The sequence below is a fragment of the Eptesicus fuscus genome, chromosome 3 (genome assembly GCF_027574615.1).
Source record: "Eptesicus fuscus isolate TK198812 chromosome 3, DD_ASM_mEF_20220401, whole genome shotgun sequence".
Lineage (NCBI taxonomy): Eukaryota > Metazoa > Chordata > Mammalia > Chiroptera > Vespertilionidae > Eptesicus > Eptesicus fuscus.
In genome coordinates, this window is record NC_072475.1 from 113,674,215 (window position 1) to 113,694,253 (window position 20,039).

General features: G+C 46.3%; 1 pseudogene; it reads left to right on the plus strand.

The window, feature by feature from the left end:
* The first annotated feature begins 605 nt into the window (after positions 1-605).
* LOC129147623 (ubiquitin-conjugating enzyme E2 R1-like) lies at positions 606-16,290 on the plus strand (annotated as a pseudogene).
* Positions 16,291-20,039: the final 3,749 nt, after the last annotated feature.

Consider the following 20,039-nt stretch of genomic DNA (forward strand, 5'->3'; position numbering starts at 1 on the left):
AGATAGCAAGGGGTTGAGAACATATTTGAAGAAATTATGACTGAAAAATTCTCTAACCTGGTGAAGGAAACAGACACACAAATCCAGGTCATCCAAAGAGTCTCAAACAAGAGTAACCCAAAGAAGCCCACACCAAGACACATCATATTTAAAATGCAGAGGTTAAAGACAAAAAGAACTTTAAAAGCACTAAGAGAAAGAATGTTGGTTGCCTACAAGGTAGCTCCCATAAGACTGCCAGCTGATTTCTCAATGGAAACATTTCAGACCAGAAGGAATTGGCAGGAAATATTCGAAGTGATCAAACACAAGGACCTACAACCAAGACTACTTTACCCAGAAAGTCTATTATTTAAAATTAAGGGAAAAATAAAGAGATTCCCAAACAAGAAAAAGCTATGGAGTTCATTACCAACATTCTTAACCATCCTATATAATCCTATATAATAAGAGGCTAATATGCAAATAGACCAAAAGACGGAACAACCGAACAACCGGCCATTATGACATACATACACTGACCATCAGGGGGTGTACGGGGAATATGGTGAGCATCGGCAGCATGTGGTAGAGTGCAGAACATGGTGGGCATCGGCTGCAGCGGGATGGTGGAGGTGAGTGGGGGTGCTAGACCAAGGCCTGGCGCCGGTCGCTGTCATCGGGTTGATCCTCTGGTGGTCACTGAAAATTCTTTGCTCCCACATGCAGCAGTCCTGCCCAGCACTCACACCTGCTGCCAGCCCTGGCCCTGCTTGCACCCACTGTCAGAGCCTAGTGCTGGCCCCAATTGCTCATGCCATCAGCAGGTGAGAGTGGTGGCTGCTGGCCCCAATTACCCCTGAGGGTTTCTCCACCTCCCCCTGCTCCTGAGGGGTGATCAGGGCAGCAGCCACTGTTTGCATCCACTGATGGTGCTGGCCCCACTCACATCCACTGCTGGCACTGACCCCAATTGCTCTGTGTCATCAGTGGGTCCAAACAGGGCCGGCACCATCAGCGAATGAGAGTAGCAGTGGCCGGAGTGGAACTGATGGAAGACAGAGGACTGGGAGCCATGGCAGGAGGGGCCAGGCAGGGGTGCAGAGGATGGGTCGAGACCTGCCCCTGTGCCCACTGCAGCCTCAAGACCCACAGTTCCTTTTAAGGTGCACGAATTCATGCACTGGGCCCATAGTAAAAGCATAATATGCAAATCAACCAAATGGCAGAACAACCAGTCACTATGACACACACTGACACCAGGGGGCAGACGCTCAACACAGAAGCTGCCCCCTGGTGATCAGTGCGCTCCCCCTGTGGCTCATAAGAAGCCAAGCTCATAGCTGGCAAGCGCAGCGGTGGTGGTGGGAGCCTCTCCCACCTCCACTGGAGGCGGGCGGTAAGAAGCAAGAGATCTTGAACTGTGAGGGGGATGTCTGCCTGCCAGCTTTGGCCCAATCCCCGGGGGAATATGCTAATTGACTGCCATGCCCTCAAAGATGGCAGTGCCCACAGCCACAAGATAGCAGCGCCCAGTCCCCTCAGCCCCACCAGGGCGGCAGGCACGTGGCATGGCTGGGCCCACCCCCAGACAGGTCCAGCCATTCTATGCACCTGCCTCTGGAGTCCCCCAGTCCCCTCAGCCCCCCAGCCACCCAGGGCCAGCCCAAGACACAGGCAATCCTCAGATGGCAGCTGCCCAGCCACCCAGAGCCAGCCTGGGGCACAGGCAAGCCTCTGATGGCGGCTGCCCAGCCGCCCAGGGCTGCCCAAGGCTCAGGTAACCAGGGCCAGCCAAGGCTTGCGCTACCGGCAGTGGCAGCAGCAGAGGTGTGATGGGGTGTCACCTTCCCCTGATCACTGGGTTGCCTCCCGCCCCTGAGGTCTCCCGCAGTGTGAGAGGGGGCAGGCCGGGCTGAGGGACCCCCCCACTTCAGTGCATGAATTTTCATGCACCGGGCCTCTAATCCTAGCTAATAAAACAGTAATATGCAAATTAACCATCACTCCGCGACAAAATGGCGGCGCCCATGGCCACAAGACGGCGGTGCCCAGTCCTCTCATCCCTGCCAGAGTCCCCCAGTCCCACCAGCCTTGGCAGCGCAGGTTGTCCAGCTAGGAGGCACCTGCACCCCCACACCACGATTCCCGCCGGTGGCAGCCTGGGCTGGGGTCTCAGCCTGCGAGGGGCGCGCACCCCAATTGCACGATCCCCCTCCCAGCGGCCATAGCCTGGGCTGAGTCTAAGTCTGCGAGGGGTGTAAATCCCAATGGCATGATCCCCCTCCTAGCGGCCTTAGCCTGGGCTGAGTCTAAGCCTGCGAGAAGCGTGCATCCCCATGGCACCATCCCCCTCCCAGTGGCCTTAGCCTGGGCTGGGGTCTCAGTCTGCGAAGGGTGCAATCCCCCTCCCAGCAGCCATAGCCTTATCTGGGGTCTCAGAGTGCGAGGGGCACGCACCCCCACAGCGCGATCCCCCTCCTAGCAGCCATAGCCTGGGCTGGGGTCTCAAGGTGAGAGGGGCGCGTACCCCCACAGCGCAATCCCCCTCCCAGCGGCCATTGCCTGGGCTGGGGTCTCAGAGTGCGAGGGTCATGCACCCCCACAGCGCGATCCCCCTCCCAGCGGCCGTAGCCTGGGCTGAGTCTAAGCCAGTGATGGGTGTGCACCCCAACAGCCTTAGCCTGGGCTGGGGTCTCAGCATGTGAGGGGCGTGCACCCCCATGGCATGATCCCCCTCCTAGCGGCCATAGCCTGGGCTCGGCCTAAGCCTGTGAGGGGTGTGCACCCCTATGGCCGTAGCCTGGGCTGAGTCTAAGCCTGCAAGGGGCGCACACCCCCATGGCATGATCCCCCTCCCAGTGGAGGCAGCCTGTGGTCTCAACCACTGAGTCACACCAGCCAGGCAGATATGGAGAAGTCTTAAATGTTTCTTTTTTTGTTACATATATTTTATTGATTTTTTACAGAGAGGAAGGGAAAGGGCTAGAGAGCTAGAAACATCTATGAGAGAGAGACATTGATCAGTTGCCTCCTGCACACTCCCCACTGGGTATGTGCCCCTAACCAAGGTACATGTCCTTGACCAGAATTGAACCTGGGACCCTTGAGTCTGCAGGCCGATGCTCCATCCACTGAGCCAAACCAATTAGGGCTGTCCAATATGTTAAAGAAAAAACCCTATCTAATAAAGAGGGAATATGCAGGGGAGGGCATTTGGGGGTGACCAGGTTGTCAGGGGAGGGCAGTTGGGGATGATCGGGCTGGCAGGGGAACAGTTAGGCATCGATCAGGCTTGCAGGGGAGTGGTTAGGGGGTGATCAGGTTTGCAAGCAGAAGCGGTTAGGGGCAATTAGGCAGACAGGCAAGCAGTTGGGAGCCAGCAGTTCCGGATTGTGAAAGGGATGTCTGACTGCCTGTTTAGGCCCGATCCTATTGGGCCTAAACAGGCAGTCAGACATTCCCTGAGGGATCCCAGATTGGAGAGGGTGCAGGTTGGGCTGAAGGACACCCCCTCCCCCAGTGCATGAATTTTGTGCACCGGGCCTCTAGTATTATAATAACTATGTATGGTGCCAGGTAGGTACTGGAAATATTTGGGGGAACACTTTGTAAAGTATATGATTGTCTGACCACTGTGCATACACCTGAAACTAATACAAAATAATACTAAATATAAACTGTAATTAAAAAATAAAATACTTTTAAAAGAAAATAAAAATATCTCTTTTACATATGTGACACTCCATGGCTCTTCTCAGATAAATCATATCATTTCTCACCTGATCTGAATTTAGATATTCCCTTTATGAATATTCAAAATCATTCTAAAATGTCAAATGAAGCAAGACTATTTGAGGAGCTATTTACAGCACTTATAGAGAGGGCAAGAGAGGTTCACCATTATATATCCCAAATTTATATCTAGAGCTGCCTAAGAGCAGAAAGAAATCCAATGGACAATGTTATTTGGTGATAAGAAATATCAGTTTAGCAGATTTTCAGACAATGTAGGCAAAAAAAAAAAAAAAAAGTCTGTATTTTTGTTTTACTTCCTGGTCATTTTTTAAAACCCCCTCCACTGTTTCTTAGCCTTCTAGAAATTTATGAGCCAAAGCTTTGATTTTAAGAAACCAGTTAAAAATTGTACAAAGCTGTTTCTTCAGGATGTTAATAGATATTTTGTGATAAATTGTTATTTGGTAAATTTAACTTGGTGAAGCCTAGGTTGAAAAAGAAGTTAGCTCTGCTCAGGTTGTTCAGTTGCTTAGAGCATTGTCCCAAATACCAATGTTGTGGTCCCTGGTCAGGGCACATAAAAGAATCAACCAATGAATGCATAAATAAGTGGAACAACAAAATTGATGTTTCTCTCTCTCTGAAGTCAATAATTTTTAAAAACCAAAAAACAAGAAGTTAAACAGGTATCTACTGAAGAACTGTTCAGTATCATACCTAATAAAATGGTAATATGCAAATTGCCCTTCATACCCTCACAAGATGGCTGCCTATGACCAGGCTGGCAGGAGGATTAGTGAGGGGCGACCAAACGACTGAACAAGCAGGCTGCGTGGGGCAATGAAGCCAGCAGGGACGTTAGTGACAGACGACCAAATGACTGAACAAGCAGGAAGCATGAGGCAACCAGGCTGGCCGGGGGGTTAGTGAGGGACAAACAAATGAATGAACAGCAGGCTGTGTGGGGTGCCCAGGCTGGCAGGGGGGGCAGTGAGGGGCGACCAAATGACCAAACAGCATGCTGTGTGGGGAAACCAGGCTGGTGGGGGCGGGGAGTGAGGGGTGACAAAACAACTGAACAGCAGGCTGCGTGGGGCGACTAGGCTGGCAGGGAAGCAGTGAGGGGCAACCAGGCTGGCAGAGGGGGGCAGTTGGGGGCAAACAGGCTGGCAGGAGGGCAGTTGGGGCCCACCAGGCTGGCAGAGGGGGGCAGTTGGGGGCAACCAGACTGGCAAGGGGGGCAGTTAGGGGCAATTAGGCAGGCAGGCAGAGGCTGTTAGAGGTTATCAGGCAGGCAAGCAAGTGAGTGGTTAGGAGCCAGCTGTCCTGAATTGTGAGAGGGATGTCCAATGGCCTAAACTGGCAGTCGGACATCCCCCGAGGGTTCCCAGATTGAAGAGGGTGCAGGCCGGGCTGAGGGGACCCCCCCTCCTGTGCATAAATTTCATGCACCAAGCCTCTAGTGTAAGTATATAACTGGGCACTTTTGAAAAAGTTTAAATGTTTGGTAAATGTTTCAATTCATAACTTGGAAACCTGAACTCTACAGGAGCAGAATTATCATAAACTCAAGCCTCCATTGAATACAGACAGCCTGGCATAGTGGTTTAACCCTTAGGCTGTCCAACCAAACTCCTGGATTGAATCCCAGCTCCCCCAATTTGGTAACTGTTTGGTCTGGTGTTATTTAATCTCCCTGTGCCACACTTCTCATCCTTCCCATATTTATAATGAAGATGATAATAATATTATATACTTCACAAAGTTGCTTGAGATTTTATGAGCTAAAAATTTATAAAATAGTAAATACTAGCTAAACTTTTGAAACATAATATCTGACATAAATTATTTCAAACTCTCAGAAACAAAATGCTCTGAACCAGTATGATTGGTTGCCCTTTTTCATCTAAGAACTGTCCTATTTTCAATGTGAAAAAAAGTAATTTAAGTTACAAATTACAAAAAAAAAATATATTGACAGAAAAGTTATACAGATATAGAATAAGAGGTTGTTTCATTTTGGATATTTACAGGAAAATATCATACATGAACTACATACAATTTAGCCTAAATCCACCAAGTCTCCAGGCCTGAGAACATCAACATTTTGTGTAGACAAGTATGTATGGGTGTTTTTGTACATGCAAGGCAATAAAAATTTAATATTTTTCTATTTTTAATTGATGAATGGAAAAGATAGTTATTTATGTGTCATAAAGCAATAGTCATATCAATGTTATGACCCTCTGTTAGCAAATAGATTTTCAGCATATGACTGCATTTAAAGAAGTTTGGGAAGTATGAATGATTATACATCAAACAACCCATGCTCTACTGCAGGACCCTTCTTCCTAGACCTCTCTCTGACCTGCCTATCTGTCCCCACTCTGCCCTGGGCTGCCTTTTCATCCCACCAGCACACATGCCAGACTCTGCCTTAAATTAATCCTTCCAGATGCCACAATCTCCCAAGCTAATTTAAACTTTCTTCACAATAATTTTCTGTCCTTAAAGACAAAATGAGTGACTGAAAACCATTTGAGTTCTCTCAACTTGGTTTGGGGAAAACTTTTTAAATCCCACAATTCCCAGTGAGGCTGAAGCTCCAAATGTTTGGTAGATGTTTCACTTTATCACGTGGCCCATTATTGCTTGCTATTTCCAAAGTGAGCATGTGAGTTGTCATTAGTTTGCTCCCTTTTCCTGGGTCCATCCTTGGCCCTGTCTGTATAGCTGTGAGCCCTGGGGGATGGCTCCATGGACTACGCCAGCCAGTCTGTACTGCCAGCTGGCTCTTGGGCAAGTTTGGCCAAGGGAGGCACTGCAAAGGGAGACAGGAGGAATGAGAAAACAGGGCATTTCTTTTCTGTTCCCTCCCTGTGCCAGGCCATGTTTCTAGCAGCAGCTGTATCCCTCCCTGACTTCATTGTGAACTAGACTGAAGTGTCCATGTAATGCCCATGTCCCTGCAAGCCTAGGGCAGCACTGGCTCCTGCTGTGCAAGTCTCCAGGCACCTCACCATCTCTGTTTGCTCCCTCACCTGCTCACGCCCTTGTAATTAGGATCTTCTTTGCAGTTTCTTGAACGGTGTGCATTGAATTCTAGTTTTTGCTAAGATCCAGACTGATTCAGAACCCTAGTAAAAAGCTAGTATGTTATGTAAATTATAATTATTAATGTGATTACTAAACAAAATAGTATATTTACATATACCTCAGAGGTAAGAAGAAACAGTTCTTGTTTCCACTCAGTTCTACCACCCTGATGAATGAGGGGCCTTCCTGCAGGGAGCTATGTCTACTGCAGGTATCATAATTCTTCCATGAGCTATAGGTAATATTCATGATTTCTAAATGAGTTAAAGTACTTTATACATAGCACACACAACTAGAGACAAGTATTAATAGCAAAAATTAAAATATTTTAAAATATATAATGTTCTCTCTCAAATATAGCTTATGTTGACATTTTTCATTTAGAATCTCACAAACTTAATTCATTTTAGTGAGCACCTTGGGTCCCTGAGCCTTGCTCCTTCCTCCACCTGGAATTCTCCGAAACTCTCCATGGTCGACCTGTTCTTGCTATTTAGATCTCAGCTTAAAGGTGACCCACTCAGAAAGGCCTATATGTAGCCACTCACCCTACCCTAGTATTCTAATTTAATTCTGTACATTTAATATTTTACTATTTAATATTTTTGCTGCTTATTTGTGGGCCTTCTGCATTAGAACATAAGGTCCATAACAGCTGAGACCTTCTATATTTTATTCATTGATATATCCTCAGCATTTAGCCCATAAGCTCAAAAAATATTGTTGAATAAATTAATAAATGAATTGGCATTTTACAAGAGAAAAAATGGAATAAAACACTGTTCTTGCTCTCAAGGGAAAAAGAATTGAGTTAAAGAAACACTCTTGGAAATTTGTAGTAGAGAAATTACTATAATAGAAAAATATGGAGTCCCACTTCCAGCAGTCTATCTTATAACAGATCAATCACCCCACTGAACAAACTACAAATGTGTAATAAAATTAAATAAACACATCTCTTTGAAGACATTGGAAACTCTCAAGCAAGTCAGACTTTGCAGGACTAGGAGCTCAATGAGAAGGAAACTCACTGCAGTAAGCCCAACATTTCATACCACTTAGCTCCTTCATTTTCTGATTCATACACAGCCTGTTTGGAAAGACCGGGATGCCAAGCAGAAAGCAACTGCTAAGAGCAAAAATCTGAGTAGAACTTTCATTTCACAGAGATATGGAGACAAAATTTGAAGTTCAAGGCCAGCAAAGCACCAGGAGTTGAAGTGCCAAGATTGAGGATAGGAGAGAAACAGAGAAAGGTGAACCCAAAAATCTGAGCAGGATTTCCCCTTGAGGCAGCTATAAGAAGTACCTATAGAGAGGCATATAGTGGCTTCTAAGACTATAAGAAGTTGGGCAGCAGTACCATCAATATCAAAGTACTGAAAGATTTTTAAAGTTCTCTCTGGAGCAAGAAAGTATCAACTATAATCGCTGCAATTCAATAAAATGTTACCAGACATTCAAGAGGAAAAAAGACAATAGAAACAAACCCTCCAGAGATCCAAGAAGTTATTTAAATACTTGAAGACCCCTCTGATTTATACATTAATAAAAATATATAGTAAGAGTGAGAATTTTACCAAAGATTTGGAATGTATAAAAAATAATCAAATGAAAATTCTAAAACTGATATCACAAATTAAGAACTCAATAAATAGACTTTTGCACTACTTTCCATCCTTTTTCTATGTATTTCACTCTGGATAATTTCCACTGTCTTATCCTTCCAGCTGTGTCTAATCTTCTATCAGGTCTATTTTTTGAATTCTCAACATATGGAATTAGAATCTCAAAGAGAAGAAGGGCAAGAAAGGGGCTGAGTAATATTTGAAGAAATAATTACCATGAATTTTACAAAGACATCAAGCCACATATTCAAGAAGTCCTTCAAGCTTTAAGATAAATACAAAGAAATACATGTCAACCTACATCATAGAACTCTGTTAAAAAACCATATGCAAAGAGAAAAAATTTGGATAAATATACAATATGTTGTGGTTGCATAATAGAGAGAAGAATTTTGCTTCATAGGATCAGGTAAAGATTCACAAGGGAGGCAACAATTCATTTATTCATTCAAAAAGAAGAATTCATTTAGCACTTAATATATATCCATCAATAATTTGAATCTTTTTTTAAAAAGATAAAAATGACACAGTCTCTGTTCACTAAGAGAGTATGATGTGCAAGACAGACAGAAATGTAGAAAACATCTCCATAAAGCCTTCTAAGAGGAATTATCTTTTTCAACCTTAAAGGAGAGTCATGCTTGGGACAGAGAGAGGAGACAGGCTAAAGGAAGTTGTAGGACATTAATAATTTGTCTTACTGAAGGCTCTAGTGATGAAAACAATCCAAGCGAACACACACAGGGTGAAAGTGCGTATCTCATCGAGCAACAGTGAGCGGTGTCAGTGGGTTCAGTGTGGGGAGATGGGAGGCAGTTGAAAAAAAATGAGGCTGAAGAGTTAAATTGGAAACAGATTCAATAAACAATGCGGGACCCACCACAAGGTTTTTCACAGAAAAAGAACATGTCATTCTTCAGGAAGAGCACCCCAAGGCAACATGAAGTATATATTTGAGAGGGAACCAATGGCAGCCCATGAGACCAATTAGACAATTATTTTGATTATTATTTCAATGACTCAAGCAAGCAAAAAAGGGTGTGAGTTAAACTAAGACAGTGAAAATATAAATGGAAACCTGAGAGAGTATTCTCTAGACATTTCAAAGTCAGAATCAATAGGATTTGGCCACCATTGATTGTAGGAGACAGATTGTAGAAGTCAAAGTTGACTCAGGTATGTGGAGAATGCCAATGTTGTTAATGCAAATATTGCTTAAGAATAATACCATGAGATCTCTTTTAGCTTGTTGAGTTAGAAATATCAATAGGACTTTTCTAAAATATTTATCAGGGAGCTAGAAAGTCCAGTCTGGAGATCAGAAGCAAGATGAGGAGCTGACACCAAGCTGTGAGGGAGCCTGGCAGAAAAAAAACTGAGTAAAGACCAATGAATGGCTCCAAAGTTCACATCTCAGTAAACATAGGTGACCCTAACAAAATACTCTTGTGTATTTCATTCTCAAATATGTGAAAACATATTAATTGAGAAAAATCATTAGGATGTTCATTGCATGGGAAAATGTTTAAGAAACATTTACCCTTCATATTTTATGTTTTCCTCAGCCTTTTACTAAGCTACCTCCATTTTTTTTTTCCCTTGGACAGCAGAAACACTAATTCTATGAGTTCTAGTAAAAAGTGCTTTCCAAGTCACTGGCTGAAAGCTTCTATATGAATAATGCCAGAGGCATGGTGAAAGTGGGGGCGTTTTAAGGCTATGTGCGTGCCGTGTTTTTAAAATAATGCACATCAAATTAAGAAAAACACCACTTAAAACTGAGGTGACCTTTCCATAATATTAACCAACTAGGGGCCCAGTGCACAGTTCATCTTGAAAGGAACTGTGGGCTGCGAGGCTGCAGTGGGCACAGGGGCAAGTCTCGGCCCATCCTCTGTGCCCCCACCTGGCCCCTCCCACTGCGGCCCCTGGTCCCCTGTCTGCCACCCACACGCTGATGGCACTGGCCCTGCTCGCACCCACTGATGACGCAGAGCGATTGGGGCCAGTGCCAGCAACAGGTGCAAGCTGCAGCTGTTGCTCCAATTGCCCCTCAGGAGCAGGGGGAGGTGGAGAAGCCCTCAGGAGTAATCACGACTGGCGCTGGGTGCTGGCAGCAGGTGCAACTGGTGGCTCTGGCACCGGCAGCAGGTGCAAGCACTGGGCAATGACAGCGACCACCGTGATCTGGTGCCCCCATTCACCTGCTCCACCATCCCACTGTGGCCGACACCCACTATGTTCCACGCTCTGCCACCTACTGCCAACGCCTGCCATTTTCTACATGTGCCCCTGGTGGTCAGCGCACACCATAGTGACTGGTTGGTTGTTCAGTTGTTCAGTTGTTCCGCCATTCATTCTATTTGCATATTAGGGTTTTATATATATAGACTAGAAGCCTGTTGCACAATATTCATGCAAGAATAGGCCTTCCTTCCCCTGGCTTCACTCCCAGCCTGCCCGGGAGCCGGCAAGTTCTAGCTTCTGTCTGGAGCACCACTCCTGTAGCTCCCTCCGCCACCCCGCTTCCTCTTATAGCAGGCGTCCCGCCCCTCCCAGCTGCTCCTCACCTGCATATGCAAATTAACCTCCATCTTTGTTGGGTTAATTTGCATACTCACTCTGATTGGCTGTGGGCATAGTGGAGTGATGGTTAATTTGCATGATTTTCTTTTATTAGGTAAGACTAGAGGCCCAGTACATGAAATTCGTGCACAGCAGGGGGAGCATCCCTCAGCCCGACCTGCACACTCTCCAATCCAGGAGCCCTCAGGGAATGTCCTACTGACAGGTTAGGCCCACTCCCCATGGTTCTCTGCTCTTTGTGGGGACTGCCTGCTCCACACCACGGCGATGGGCAAGCAGGCCCTGCTGGGTGCTGTCTGTGAGCCGTGCTTACCTGCTCATGGGTCGCCACGGCAACGGCCAAGCAGGCCATGCTGGGTGCTGCCTGCGGGTCACGCTTGCCTGCTCCTGGGTTGCCCTGATTATGGCCAAGCAGGCCCTGCTGGATGCTGCCTGCAGGCCCACTTGCCTACTCACGGGTCACCGCAGCTATGGTCAAGCAGGGCCTGCTGTCTGCTGTCAAGCTGCGCGGCCGCCCTCACCTCCCAGGGCCAACGATGGTCCCAGGAGCCTGCGGGCGTGGCTTGGTGCCGCCGCCCTCACCTTCTGGGGCGGTGATGGTCCCAGGAGGCTGCGGGCTTGGCACCTGCATATGCAAATTAACCCACCATCTTTATTTGGGTTAATTTTCATACTTACTCCTGATTGGCTGGTAGGCATTGCAGAGGTATGGTCAATTTGCATCTTTCTCTTTTATTAGTGTAGATTACTTTTATCTAAATATATATACATATACTGTCACTGGGGAAATTTTTCACTGTCAGTTGGTTCCTCTAATTTCAACTATGATTTATGGATAAGAATGCAACTTTGTCAGTGTGATTAAAAGCATCTCTGAAGCCCCCACATTATCACAAAAAACTAAAGTTGAGGTCAAGTATAAAAGACTTCCTTCTGCTACAGAAATTCTCTCACAGGGTCATGCAGGATGTGATTTGAACTTTTGTGTTTTTCAGCTACTTGGGGTTTATTTCTAAAAATTTTTGTTGGTCTGCTTCAAGTCCCCTGAGGACTAGCGAGAGGCAAACTCAGTTAATATTTGCACATTTGATCTTTAGAGATGACTCTGCCAAATTACTTTCCCATACCCCTAAAAACTGTAGTATCTACTCCATAGTGGGTCTAATTAGAGAATAAAATAATTAATAATTACTCAGTTCTTCCTATGTATTCAACAAAGCTTCATGTGACAAGAAGCAAGGATGCAATAAAAGATGTGAGCTTTGAAGCAAATGAAAGACAGAAGCTATTAAAGAAACTAAAAATAGCAAGATATTATAATCAAGAGCTTGTGCAGAATCAACTATTAAATGCTGTAGGATCTTTCATAAAGAAGTGATGTATGTACACTATATGAATCTGAAAGACTCCATGGAGGAGGGATAATTTAATCCTGAAAACACTAGTGTGTCTCTGGCACTTTCTTTGATCTTGGTGTAACGTTTGTGTTAAATTTGCTAACCAACAAATGAAGGGTGTAGTTATCACTAACCTGATATTTATACCCTACTGAATCCATTAAAAATTCAAACCCGCTTCCTCATACATTGGAGTGGTCAAAACTACAACTTTTCTTACTCCAAAGCCTACGTTTGTGCTGCCTACTCCCATCTTACATACACACACACACACGTCTGAGCATTCATGAAGAGGTAAAGTAAGGAGAAGGATGTGAAGTTCCTCATAGGTTTATAGCCCTACTAGAGGCCAGGTGCATGAAATTTGTGCATTGGGGGGGTGTCCCTCAGCCCAGCCTGCACCCTCTCCAATCTGGGACCCCTCAAGGTATGTCCGACTGCCTGTTTAGGCCTGATCCTAGGCCTGGTACCCACCCCCCAACTGCCCTCCTAGTATCAGACCTAAATGGTTAGTCGGACATCCGTCTCACAATCCAGGACTGCTGGCTCCCAACTGTTCGCCTGCCTGCCTTCCTGAATGCCCCTAACCGCTTCTGCCTGCCAGCCTGATCACCCCTAACCATTCCCCTGCCAGCCTGATTGATGCCTAACTGCTCCCCTGCCAGCCTGTTTGCCCCTAACTGCCCACCCCTGCTGGCCTGGTCACCCTTAACTGCCCTCCCCTGAAGGCATGGTCACACCTAACTGCCCTCCCCTGCAGGCTTGGTCCCCCACAACTGCCCTCCTCTGAAGGCCTGGTCCCCCCCAATTGACCTTCCCTGCAGGCCTGGTCACCCCCAACTTCCCTCCTCTGCCGGCCTGGTCACCCCTAACTGCCCTCACCTGCAGGCTTGATTGCCCCCAACTGCCCTCCCTTGCAGGTCTGGTCCCCCTCAACTGCCCTCCCCTGCTGGCCTGATCACCCACAACTACCCTTCCTTGCAGGCCTGGTCTCTCCCAACTGCTCTCCCCTGCTGGCCATCTTGTGGTGGCCATCTTGTGTCCACATGGGGGCAGCCATCTTTGACCACATGTGGGTAGCCATCTTGTGTGTTGGAGTGATGGTCAATTTGCATATTACTATTTTATTAGATAGGATAGAGGCCTGGTGCATGGGTGGGGGCTGGCTGGTTTGCCCTGAAGAGTGTCCCGGATCAGGGTGGGGGTTCCCTTGGGGCATGGGGAAGCCTGGGAGAGGGGCCTGTGGTGGTTTTCAGGCCAGCCACGCCCCCCAGCGACCCAAGTGGAGGCCCTGGTATCTGGGATTTATTTATCTTCTATAACTGAAACTTTGTAGCCTTGAGCGGAGGCCAGGGCAGGCCAGGGCGGGCAGAAAGCTTGGCTTCCTCTATCGCCCAGGACAACCCAAGCCTCCTGCTCTCTCCAGCTCTGTCGCCACCGCCATATTTGTTGGGTTAATTTGCATACTCGCTCCTGATTGGGTGGTGGGCGTGGCTTGTGGACGTAGTGGAGGTACGGTCAATTTGCATGTTTCTCTTTTATTAGATAGGATGTGAGTAGGTATGTTGCAGCCTGATTCCAGGTCAATCCCAGGCAAAATGTCAGCTGGTCCACAGAGCCCCTCATTCCACACCTCTTCCAACAGCTCTCTTTTCGCTCTCATTTAGCTTCTCTCTGGAGGTTTTGTGGGAAGCGGTTATAGGGTTAAGCCGTGGACTGACCTGTGGCAGGATCACAAACAAGTTCAGTTGGAGGGCAGACCCCTCCCAGCATAATTAAGCCTGATCCTGTAACTGATCCCTAGAACTTTCCTGGGTAGCTAGTGGGCTGTGGGAGGGGCAGTCTGGATCTGTTCTGTGGCCTCAGCCAGGCACAGAAAGATCCACCCAGCCCCAGCTTTCAAATCTATCGCTCCTCTCTTTATTTCTAATATTTCTCAATCCCTGGCCGCCTCCACTTAGAACCGGTTCGTTCATTTCTCTTTCCGCCCAGGACGCGGAAAAGGGAGATCCCTGCCATGTTTGGCCCCCACCACATCAGGCCCCTGCAGGTTTTATCCTATAGATTGAGGTCTCATGGGTTGTCATTCACCAAACATTTATTAAGCACCTACAAAGTACAAAGTACTCTACATAGAGTCATAGAATGTGTGTACTAGTGAAGGGACTGCCAAGAAGAATACAGTCTATCAGGGTAGCAAGTAGAAAATTCAAGGCTGACAGGCAGTACTGTGTGCTAGAATTATACAGAGACAAAGCTATAAGATGATGTAGATATTATAGACAAAGGAATTTTTATAAATATTTCTTATTTACTAAGATCTGCAGGGGGCAGGGGGGGAGGGAGGGCAAGGGAAGCAGCGGGCAGGTGGTAGTGCCAGAGCGAGTGGAGCGCAACTGGAAGGTGGCCATTTTCGCCCCCTCCCCAACACTTATTACGAGGGTGGCTACTTAGGTCACGACTCAAGTTTCCCATCGACTACTCTTACACCCCACCAGCCTTTCGGTTCCTGACCAAGATGTGGCACCCCAATATCTATGAGACAGGGGGAGTGTGCATCTCCATTCTCCACACCCCCAGTCGATGACGCCCAGAGCAGCGAGCTGCCCTCGGAGCGGTGGAACCCCACCCACAATGTCAGGACCATCCCGAGCGTCATCTCCCTCCTCAAGGAACCCAACACCTTCTCCTAGGCTAACGTGGACGCCTCTGTGATGCACAGGAAGTGGAAAGAGAGCAAAGACAAGCACCGGGAGTACACAGACAACATCCGCAAGCAGGTCTTGGGTAAGGTGACCAGACGTCCCGCTTTTGGCGGGACAGTCCCGATTTTTAACAATTTGTCCCGCGTCCCGTGGCGTTTTAAAAAAGTCCCGATTTTTGGAAAGAATGCTCGACAAGCTAGGGAATGGCAGGAGAACAGGAAGGGAATATACGGTTTTCGGCGGCCATGTGGCTATTTAGCCAGGATATGAGTTTTACATTATTTTTGTTAATTTTATAATGTTAAACTTTAATAATAACAAATAATTGTTGAGAACTGATTATCAAGAACCGCTTATCAAAGTTCGCATTGTTGATCAGTTGTTAGAATTCGACCACCATTGTTTGGACTTAATGAACAATGGCATTTTTTGGGATTGGCAACGACGAAAACATTTTGTAACTGTCTCTCAGACGATACACATCGTACTGCGTGCTAGTAAGCTAGTTAAACAAGTGATGTCATTACAAATCAGCTATTCAGATAATTTAGGTAAGTAATTTATTTATTTATTTCATAAATACATAAATTTTCTTGAATTTAGCAGACAGTACTCATATTATTTATATTTTATAGTGGCGGCAAAAAGTCTAGCGCCGGCCTTGAAAGTGACACGACTTACGTTACGGCAAATTCATGACCTTTTAAACAACGACAGCAATCTACTAAAAAAATTCACTCAAATGAGAAATATGCCAACGAATAAAATAATACTATACATAATTTTTTATTTATTATATTTGTAAATTGTACTTTTGTTGAAATTTTAAAAAATATATTACAATACTATTTTTGAGTTCTATGAAAATTTTTGTTGCTCCATATAGACCAAATTTTTAATGAAGAACCGCCCCCGCCCCTCCCTGGGGTCAATGGTGTCCCGCTTTACCAATGTTAAAATCTGGTCACCTTAGTCTTGGGGACCATGGTAGCCGCGGAGCGGGATGATGTAAGGTGATGAGTACTGTGTGAGACCAAGGCCCGGCGCCTGATGAGGGCTCGGCTCTCTTCTGCAATGACTATGACGAGGATGCCAAGGCCGAAGCTGACAGTGGCTTTGGGAACGATGAGGGTGACTCTGGCAACGAGGAGTCCTGACACCGTGTCCTGCGCCAAATAAACACAGATTTTACCTCACCAGACCCAGACTCTGGACTCTCGGGCACCTCCTGACGTCCAGACTATCTCAGGGAGGTGGCTCCGCTCTTGCTTTGTCTCCTTGGTCTCGCTTTCCTTTCCCCATGTTTGCTCTGGGTTTTCCTCTGCTTCAGAGAGGAGGGGCCCCATTAGTGTTGGGCACCTGGTGGGCCTCGGGGCAAAGGTGGCCTGAGGGCCCGGACTCCATCACTGTCTACTGCCCCACTGGCTGGAGCCAGAGACTTGGGGCTCTCAGCCCATGAGTGGACAGATTAACTTGTCGTCACCTCTTCTCTCCGCTTTGGTTTGTTTGGAATCTAACTAAAACAACTTTACAAGAAGCCCAGAGACCAACTTTTCCTTGGCCTCCCCAGGACTACAGGGTACAGTGTTGGGGCCTGATGCCTGCAGCACCTAAGTTCGTGAAGCCCAGGGGCAGGCCTAGCACCTGGGGTGCACTCCTGAGGCTGAGGATGTGGGCCCAAGGTCCTGAGCCCTAGGCTGAAACAACCTGCAACCTCCAGCCCTCAGGTGACTCCACCCTGCTGCCTGCAGATACTACACCCAGTGTCACCCAAGCCTCTGACTTTATTTCTGTGTAACTGAAAAGCCTGGAGCAAGCTGGATTCAGGGTCGGATCGTGGCATCAGAACAAAGGCCCGAGTGAGCCCCAGCCTGACTGGTTACTGTGGCTGGAGCCTGTGTGGCCCCCGTGCAGGTGGCGGACAGGGGCACCCAGGGCCCTGGCAGACCCCGCAGAGCCTACACACCTGGTCTGCTTCCTGCCCCACAAACGCACCACAGCCCCAGAGCCACAAGCACAGCTTTTACAGTTTGTCCTCATAATTTTGCTTGTTTGTTAACATGAATGATTTTCCTACATTAAAATGTGCCAAGTTTTAAAAAAAAAAAAAAATCTGCAGGGAAGGGAGGAGGGGAGTGTTCCCAGCCAGGTTTTTAGCATGTGAAGTTTATGAGGGGCCCCTCTGAGAATCGCCTTGTGGTCTGCAGAGGAAAGGAACCCAGATGATGCTCAGGGGGAAGGAGACCTCATTACACTCATTATGAGAAGGTAAACCTTAGAACTATTAAAACGGGGAAGGGCAGTGCTGATGACATACTCTCATCCCAGTGTTTGTCCAATAAAATATTCATGAGCTGTCATTTTGCTAAAAACTTGACCTCTCTGTCTCTAACTCCTAATGTATAATGTCATTTATCTAAGTAGGGACTGTTTTCTGCATTAAAGATTATTAAGGGAGAGAAAAATCAAGTAAGAGGCTCAAAGAAGATTTTATGTAGGAGGTGGCATCTGAACCCAGTCCAATAGATAGACTTTTTAAGGCAGTGATGGGGAGGAAAGCATGATGGGAATACATGGGAAAGTGAGCAGCACATTCAAGAGGGTCTGTGAAATCCAGAAGAGCTGTAAGAGTGATATGTGGGATAGGATGGAAGAATTCTGAAGAGTCTAGACCAGAAGACTAATCTTGGAGCCGTTCATATGTGCCATTCTAAACTGTTCAGATTTAATCACAGATTCCATCAGATAATCCCCCAAAGTCACTGACTAGTATTACCGTAGGTGCTGTCTCCTGGAAATACTTGTTTCAATAAAATAAATTAATTAATAAATAATAAATAAATAAACTTCCTGAAGGCAATAAAAAAGTGTTTGCTAATCCAAATAAATAGGTTTCAAATGAGAAAATATCAACAAGGTACGCATCTTGGGACAGGGCCTTCAACTACTCCTCAGACCAGTCCTTCAGCACCAGGGTAGTATTTTTTGAGGATTAGAAAAAGATGTAGTCCAAAAGCTCCTTACCCTTTTTCCCCTGAGACACCCAGGACCGACAACAATCATTAATAGAACATACTCCCATAGGTGTACTCAGGCTTGCTTGAATGATCTGAATCAAATAGGGTTCGAACAGTAGACACCATTTTTTCCTATAGCCACTGCCTTCAGACCTGCCATATCATATCTCCCTCTCTACTTCTTGACCACATTTGACAGATCCCAAACTTTCTAGTCACTGCCAGTTCTAAGAACAAACCTCATTGTGGTAATCAAAACTCATTCCCAGACCTGGTCCATTCTCAATCAAAATATCAATACCATATAATTCCATGCTCAGCCTCTATAAACAACCTGATCCCCTTGCCTCCAGCTTAGCCCAGACCTGCATGGGAGCAGTCAGTGGTCTGTACTCCCACTGCCCTTTCACACCTCCTCCACCTCCACCCAACTCTTTTCCAGGGTTGGTTCAAGGAAAAGGGGGACCTGATTGGTACTTTTATGATCAGTGTTGGTGCCCTGAGGAAGCTCCACCCCAGGCTTGGAAGGAGGAGCCAAAGCCTTCTCCCCAGGCATCCATTTCTTTAATGCTCCCCCTTGAATTTCTAGACTTCTCTTTATCCAGGCTTGTTTGGCCATGCCACCTCTTGGTAGGTGCTATAGGGTCATGATGTCTAACAGCAACTTCCTAGGAAATTATCATCCAGTCATTGTTGACTTTGGAGCTTCACCTGAATTTTATAAGACTGCAGGAATATCACCCAACACCTGATGTATATGTAACTTATCACTCACTAATTGTAACAAAACCTTTCTCTCCTATTCCTGACATTATATCAAATGCAAATCAATGAGAGTAAAATCATTATATAGAAATTCCTAAATAGACTCATTCATTTTTTTTAAATACTAACAAATTTGGATACTTGAAGCATGACCAATAACAAGTTTGTTTTGACACAGCTAATGTCTGTTGTTTTGTAACTTAAATGAAACCCATCCTTTCTTAGGGCAACTATAATCTTATTCCAAGGTGAACAACTCAACAGGGAGAGGTCCACTTTGCATTACTTTGTATTACTAAATCACATATCATGTAGGCAAGTAAGAAATGCAACTTGCATCCCTGATTGAGGCAGGAAGGAAAGTTAATGGAGGTGAAGAGAGTGAACAAGAGCCACAGCAGTAAGCGTGTGGCATGGAGCAGGTGCTGATGGCTTTGCACATACAGCCTCCACAGCATACTCTGTAGCACTTCCCAGCCACTAGGCTATGAATAACTGTGGTCTCTGTGGCCTAATATATGGTAAACCAGCATTAGAGGAACTGCTGAAAGCCTGACCTGAATGCACCAGTGCTTGAACACCAATATCTAGCCCCAGCCCTTGATGTCTTGCAGATGAGGGCCTCAGTCTCCACGTCAGTTTATTCAATCAGTGCAGTATGCATTGTTAACCTCTGCTTCTATGAGCAGGGATAGGTTGATAAAGGCAGCCAATTCTTGGCAATTTCCTAGTCTTCTCAGCAAAAAATATTTAGAATCATATGCCAATCAATAATTAACAAATATCTAAGAAGCACCCACTGGTACAAGGCCCTGCAAGACCCCTGTTCTATGGAAAGTACAAGCCAGTCTGCCTCCAAGGCTAGAAAGACTGGACTCATCCAAAAACACTACAGCTCACAACATGTTCTCTCTAGGAATATGTGATGTGGGTCAGGGTGGGAGAAAGAGAAGAAAAAGATCATCAACAGGTGGTAGAAAGACATTTCTAGCCCGTGATCCTCAGGTGACAGAAAGTAGGGACTGTGAAGAGCTAGAATTTTTAAGAGAAGAGGGGTACAGTGATACAATCAGTTCTAAATTAGGAACTATGCCTCGTGACCAAGTCACAATCATGTATCCACAGATT